Source organism: Salmo salar, chromosome 06 (genome assembly GCF_965601325.2).
Source record: "Salmo salar chromosome 06, fSalSal1, whole genome shotgun sequence".
Lineage (NCBI taxonomy): Eukaryota > Metazoa > Chordata > Actinopteri > Salmoniformes > Salmonidae > Salmo > Salmo salar.
Genome location: NC_138296.1, coordinates 92,348,231 through 92,356,399, shown reverse-complemented (window position 1 = coordinate 92,356,399; position 8,169 = coordinate 92,348,231).

The following is an 8,169-nucleotide window of genomic DNA, read 5'->3' as shown; positions in this document are numbered from 1 at the left end:
TTCAGTTTGTCTCAGTTGTTGAATCTTATGTTCATACAAATCTTTGTATGTTAAGTTTGATGAAAATTAACACCTGACAGTGAGAATTCCCCCCCCCCAGTATAGTTGCTTGAAAATCCTAAAATATAAGAACGCTAAGTGTTTTTTGAAATTGTTTGAAGCCTTGATAACAAAAAAGCTAAAGTAGTTAGTCACCAGCCAGGCTTAAAGCTATATACTGGATTCTGTCCAGCTTCTGAAGCCAAGTCGTTGCCGCTTTTCCATAAACTATTTACCCGTAATCAATTGTCATCCTGATTCGAACTCTATAAATATCTTTCAACGATTGTCTGTCAGCACCCCATTCATAACCAGAGACCGAGCTCATAAGATTCAGCACCTTCTTACACTTTATTTCAACATTTATGACATGATCTTTCCATTTACAGTACCAGTCAAAAGTTTAGACGCACCGATTCATTCCAATGTTTTTCTTTATTTATACAACTTTCTACCTTGTAGAATAATATTGAAGACATCAAAATTATTAAATAACACATATGGAATAATTTAGTAACCAAAAAAGTTTCAAACAAATCAAAATATATTTGAGATTGTTCTAAGTAGCCACCCTTTGCCTTGGTTGGCATTATCTCAACCAGCTTCATGAGGTAGTCACCTGGAATGCATTTCAACCTGTTGGGGCTTCTGGTTAGCAATGAACCCCGAGCCGGGATTGCTAACAAGGCTGGAAATTCAAAACATCAAAAATCTAATAATTTCAATTTCTCAAACAATCAACTGTTTTACACAATTTAAATGATAAACATCTCCTTAATCTAACCACATTGTTCGATTTTCAAAGAGGCTTTACGGCAAAAGCATAAAGTTAGATTATGTTAGGACAGTACATAGCCACAAAAGTACAAACATCCATTTTCAATTCAAGGTCAGGCGTCACCAAAAGCAGAAACCAGCTTGAATTATGCACTAACTTTTGTCAATCTCCATCAGATGACACTCCTAGGACATTATGTTATACAATACATGCATTTTTTGTTCCATCAAGTTCATATTTATATCCAAAAACAGCATTTTACAGTAGCGTGAAATTCAGATTTTTTTCTTCTCTGAAATGCTTCCGGTGAACATAACAAAATTACTATTCGAAAACATTGGTAAATTATAATATTGTCATTCAAAGAATAATATATTATCATCTCGTAATTGCTACCGAATGGCCAGATCTCAAAATAACTTTACTGGGAAATCACATTTTGCAATAAACGGGGTGCTATGCTAAGAACAACAGGCTATGCTATACAGTTAGCATCATCTAAAATCGATAATAACATTGTAAATACCCCCTTACCTTTGATTATCTCCATCAGAAGGCAGGATCCCAGGTCCGGAAGGCATTCCAGGTCCGGAACAAATGTGGTTTCTTTTGACAAAGTTCATAATTTATGTCCAAATAACACCAAGTACTTAGCGTTCATTATGCTCCCACAAAACGTGGTGGGGGGCTGGTAAAATAACGCCGAAAAGCTAAAAAAACCTAGTAAATAATCTATTTATGTTCGTTCAAACATGTCAAATGTTGTTTAGCATTAATCTTTTGGTCCATTTTTAACGTTAAACATCAGTAATATTTTCACACAACCTATCCTATGTCTAGATAAAAAATGATGACAAACTCACGTTTCTCAGATTTATGAGCAGGCGCAAAAAAATGAACTGATGACATGTCAACTTCCTTGGATTCTAATTTGCTCTCTGTTTATCATAGACGCTTCAAACAACTTTATAAAGATCGTTGACATCTAGTGGAAGCCGTAGGTGTTGCGAAATGAATCCTTTCTCACTATGGTATCTATAAAACAATGACACTAAATAGTACAGTCACAAAATTCACATTTTTTTAAATCTATTTTTCACAGGTTTTTGCCTGCAATATGAGTTTTGTTATACTTACAGACACCATTCAAACTGTTTTAGAAAATTCAGAGTGTTTTCTATCCGAATGTGTTAATAATATGCATATCCTAGCTTCTGAGTTGGTGTAGGAGGCAGTTAAAAATGGGCACATATTTTTTTCAAAATGTCTCAATACTGCCCCCGAGCCCCAACAGGTTAAGGTGTCATGACTCTCCTGGCTGAGGATCCAAGGCCTCATATCAGCTTGGCAAATGGCTGACGATGACCAGACCCATCTCACCCACATAAGAGAAGAGAGGGGGGGCTGGGCCGGTTTTGACACCTTAACCTCTATGGGCTAGTTGGGACGCTAGCGTCCCCCCCGTGTTGCACTCCATCAACAGCAGGTGCATTTCAAGAGCGGCAAATTTGAAACCAAATAAATGTCAAAATTCAAATTTTTCAAACATACAACTATCTTACACCCTTTGAAAGATAAACATCTCCTTAATCTAACCACGTTGTCCGTTTTCAAAAAGGTTTTACGGCGAAAGCATAAAGTTAGATTATGTTAGGAGAGTACATTGACAATAGCTGTGTGTAATGTTTTGTCAATTCAAAGACAGGGTCACCAAAACCATAAAACCAGCTAAAATGATGCACTAACCTTTTACAATCTCCATCAGATGACACTCCTAGGACATTATGTTAGACAATGCATGCATTTTTAGTTCTATCAAGTTCATATTCATATCCAAAAACAGCGTTTTACTATGGCATTGATGTTGAGGAAATCGTTTCCCTCCAATAACCGGCAGTCAAGTCAGCACCACAAATTAAATAATTAAAATTAGAAAACATTGGTAAAATATTATATTGTCATTTAAAGAATTATAGATTTACATCTCTTGAACGCAATCAACTTGCCAGATTTAAAAATAACCTTACTAGGAAATCACACTTTGCAATAATCTGAGCACTGCGCCCAGAAAAATACGCGTTGCGATACAGACTAGCCGCCATGTTGGGGAGATCTAAAATCGAAAATACTATGTAAATAATCCATTACCTTTGATTCTCTTCATCAGATGTCACTTCCAGGTATCACAGGTCCATAACGAATGTAGTTTTGTTCAAAAAAGCTCATCATTTATGTCCAAAAATCTCCGTCTTGTTAGCACATGATCTAAGCCCGCCGGACTTCACTTCATGAACGAGGGGAAAAAATATATTTACGTTCGTTCAAACATGTCAAACGTTGTATAGCATAAATCATTAGGGCCTTTTTTAACCTGTTAGGGCTAGGGGGCAGCATTGACACGGCTGGATAAAAAACATACCCGATTTAATCTGGTTACCACTCCTACTCAGTAACTAGAATATGCATATACTTATTACATATGGATAGAAAACACCCTAAATTTTCTAAAACTGTTTGAATGGTGTCTGTGAGTATAACAGAACTCAAATGGCAGGTCAAAACCTGAGAGATTCCTTTACAGGAAGTGGCCTGTCTGACCATTTCTGGAACTTCTTTGCCATCTCTATCATTTACTAAGGATCTCTGCTCTAACGTGACACTTCCCACGTCGTCCATAGGCTCTCATAGCCCGGGAAAAAAGAGAATGTCGTCATTCCAGCCCCAGGCTGAAACACATTATCGCCTTTCTCAAGTGGCCCATCAAGAGACACTAGCTTATGCGCGTGACCCCGACCGCCCCCGCCTTTGGGATTTTTTCCTCTGTTTGCCGAAAAGGAGATTCCCTGTCGGAATTTTACCGCTTTTCTACGAGAAAAATGACGTAAAAATTGATTTTAAACAGCGGTTGACATGCTTCGACGTACGGCAATTGAATACTTTGAATTTTATTGTCAGGAATTGCGCCAAGCGCGCGACACTTCTTTACTATTTCGGATAGTGTCTGGAACGCACGAACAAAACGCCGCTATTCGGATATAACGATGGATTATTTTGGACCAAACCAACATTTGTTATTGAAGTAGACGTCCTGGGTGTGCATTCTGACGAAGACAACAAAAGGTAATGACATTTTTATAATAGTAAATATGATTATGGTGAGTGCTAAACTTGCCGGATGTCTAAATAGCGAGCCCGTGATGCCTGGGCTATATACTTAGAATATTGCAAAATGTGCTTTCACCAAAAAGCTATTTTAAAATCGGACATATCGAGTGCATAGAGGAGGTCTGTATCTATAATTCTTAAAATAATTGTTATGCTTTTTGTGAACGTTTATCGTGAGTAATTTAGTAAAATGTTAGCGAATTCCCCGTAAGTTTGCGGGGGGTATGCTAGTTCTGAACGTCACATGCTAATGTAAAAAGCTGGTTTTTGATATAAATATGAACTTGATTGAACAAAACATGCATGTATTGTATAACATAATGTCCTAGGGTTGTCATCTGATGAAGATCATCAAAGGTGAGTGCTGCATTTAGCTGTCTTCTGGGTTTTGGTGACATTATATGCTGGCTTGAAAAATGGGTGTCTGATTATTTCTGGCTTGGTACTCTGCTGACATAATCTAATGTTTTGCTTTCGTTGTAAAGCCTTTTTGAAATCGGACAGTGTGGTTAGATTAACGAGAGTCTTATCTTTAAATGGCTGTAAAATAGTCATATGTTTGAGAAATTGAAGTAATAGGATTTTGAAGATTTTGAAAATCGCGCCACAGGCTGGCAGTGGATGTTACGTAGGTGGGACGAATTCGTCCCGCCGGTCCCATAGAGGTTAACCAGAACATGAATAATATTCAAGGTGGACGAATGCATTCTCTTTTATAACGTATTGGAACGAGGGTACCCAACATGAACTCGCGCGCCAGAGTCTAATCGGCCATCACCGTTCCATGGCTCTTGTTCGGTCAGATCTCACAGTAAAAGACTCAAAATAGTTTGTAAAGGCTGGTGACATCTAGTGGAAGCAATAGGAAGTGCCAAAACATTAATCAACCCCTGTGTGTTTCAATGGCATAGGCTTAAAGGTAATTCAACACATCAGGTATCCACTTCCTGTCAGAAAATGTCTCAGGGTTTTGCCTGCCAAATGAGTTCTGTTATACTCACAGACACCATTCAAACAGTTTTAGAAACTTTAGGGTGTTTTCTATCCATATATAATAAGTATATGCATATTCTAGTTACTGGGTAGGATTAGTAACCAGATTAAATCGGGTACGTTTTTTTATCCAGCCGTGAAAATACTGCCCCCTAGCCCCAACAGGTTAAAACTCTGTCAAAAATTAGAGGGAAATCTCCCTCTTGCTCTTCAGTATTGGGAAAGAAATGTTCCTTTGTCTACGGAAGACCTTTGCCGCTAAGACTATAACGTCCAAAAAGTAAACACTGGAACAATATTTCTAACATCCGTCTTTTTGGAATGGTCAATGGGGATCTAAAGAATAATCATGCCACGTTGTTTATTATTTTGTGATGTCATTAAGAATGGTATCAAGAAAATACTGTAACTCGGAAAGTGTACATGTTTTATCTGTCCAGTTTCCATCCAATACGCTGTCTGTGTGATATGAAAATGGATGAAACTATTTTTGTTAAGATAGGAATGAGATTTTAGTTCCTAATGAGATAATTGTTCTTCATATAAACTATGCACAGTGACTAGCCACGCCCCAAGTGAGTTCAGAGTTCATGTCAGCATGACGGAACACCCCCTTTGGCCTGAGTGCCTAAAAGGACACGCTAAGAATTAACATACCAGACCAGAAATGCGTGGAGCGTTAGCTACATGTTGAAAATGGTTACAACTTAACCTCATCCCGAGGTGAAGAAGATAAGACCCAGAGTAGACCTGAACATTGCCAGTCTGCAGCTGTGCGTGTAAAGTGCTTCAAACTCAGACTAAAGACACAAGGTGGGAAGGATAAAATCCCATCTCAGATAATCATTGGTGCGTCTGAATATCTGCTGTGAAAACACTCCACTACAAGCACAGACAACTAAGAAGAAGGACATTGTGACCTCTGGTGGACAATCAGAGCCTTTCAACCACGGGAGAGCCCACCGAAACAACCTTCCGAGAGGGCTTGGTTCTGACCGAGATAGACGACTAATGAAGGCATTCAACACGTAAATACATTCGTTTTTTTCTTACCCCAAACGGGCGGTGGTTCATGTGCAAGGTATATGAATATTGTGGGAATAGGCATAGAATGTATCCACGATTAATTCCCTTTTTTTCTGTGTTTTCTCAACCCCCTTCTCTATCTCTGTGTAATAAGACGTCATATCTTGTCAGTCCACTAGGGACTTTTGTCTCATGTAAGTGTGTATGTGTAGTCTGTGTTATTATTTAGTTAGTTAGAAAATAAATAATTAAATCAATGTGTAGTACTGAATAATCAGTAAAGCTGGGGTTCTTGCAGATCCAAGAAGGTTACGACTGCTCAGAATGAGACTGATTTGAGGCAATGATTAATAAGCGATTGTTATCGAAAAATAATTTCTTCAAGAATTTAATTTGGGAGATGGTAACTTGTTAAACAACTTCTTCCGTTTTGCCCCAAATTCCTAATTAGTTCATTTAACCTCTTAGGGCTAGGGGCAGTATTTACAACGCCGGATAAAAAACGTACCCGATTTAATCTGGTTACTACTCCTACCCAGTAACTAGAATATGCATATACTTATTAGATATGGATAGAAAACACCCTAAAGTTTCTAAAACTGTTTGAATGGTGTCTGTGAGTATAACAGAACTCATATGGCAGGCAAAAACCTGAGAGATTCCTTTACAGGAAGTGGCCTGTCTGACCATTTATTTGCTTTCTTTGACATCTCTTTCCAAAACAAAGGATCTCTGCGGTAATGTGACACTTCCCACGGCTCCCATAGGCTCTCAGAGCCCGGGAAAAAGCTGAATGTCGTCATTCCAGCCCCAGGCTGAAACACATTATCGCCTTTGTCAAGTGGCCGATCAGGGGACAGTGGGCTTAGGCGCGTGCACTGGTCGCCCCCGTCTTTCTTTTTTTTCCTCTGTTTACCGAAACGCAGATTCCCGGTCGGAATATTATCGCTTTTTTACGAGATAAATTGCATAAAAATTGATTTTAAACAGCGGTTGACATGCTTCGAAGTACGGTAATGGAATATTTAGAATTTTTTTGTGACGAAATGCGCCTTGCTCGTAACCCTGATTTACCATTTCGGATAGTGTCTAGAACGCACGAACAAAACGCCGCTGTTTGGATATAACGATGGATTATTTGGGACCAAACCAACATTTGTTATTGAAGTAGAAGTCCTGGGAGTGCATTCTGACGAAGAACACCAAAGGTAATAACATTTTTGTTATAGTAAATCTGATTTTGGTGAAGGCTAAACTTGCTGGGTGTCTAAATAGCTAGCCCGTGATGGCTGGGCTATGTACTGAGAATATTGCAAAATGTGCTTTCACCAAAAAGCTATTTTAAAATCGGACATATCGAGTGCATAGAGGAGTTCTGTATCTATAATTCTTAAAATAATTGTTATGCTTTTTGTGAACGTTTATCGTGAGTAATTTAGTAAATTGTTAGTAAATTCCCCGGAAGTTTGCGGGGGGTATGCTAGTTCTGAACGTCACATGCTAATGTAAAAAGCTGTTTTTTGATATAAATATGAACTTGATTGAACAAAACATGCATGTATTGTCTAACATAATGTCCTAGGGTTGTCATCTGATGAAGATCATCAAAGGTTAGTGCTGCATTTAGCTGTGGTTTGGGTTTATGTGACATTATATGCTAGCTTGAAAAATGGGTGTCTGATTATTTCTGGCTGGGTACTCTGCTGACATAATCTAATGTTTTGCTTTCGTTGTAAAGCCTTTTTGAAATCGGACAGTGTGGTTAGATAAAGGAGAGTCTTGTCTTTAAAATGCTGTAAAATAGTTACATGTTTGAGAAATTGAAGTAATAGCATTTTTAAGGTATTTGAATATCGCGCCACGGGATTAGACTGGCTGTTGCGTAGGTGGGACGATTTGGTGCCACCTACCCTAGAGAGGTTAAACGGGTTAACAATTAAACATAGTTAGTGGATTAAATAAATAACAGTCATCACATTAATGAAAGTCACGCACGACAAGGATATGCATTGGTGCATTTAAATCAACATCTGTATGTGTCTACTAGTGGAGGCAGGTGAGATGCCTTTGGATATACAAAAAATTGTCAGTAGCTTATTGGGTTGAAAGGCTGTGAGGTTTAGCATACCACTGCTACTGTTCTAGATGAATGTTGGGAATATACTAGT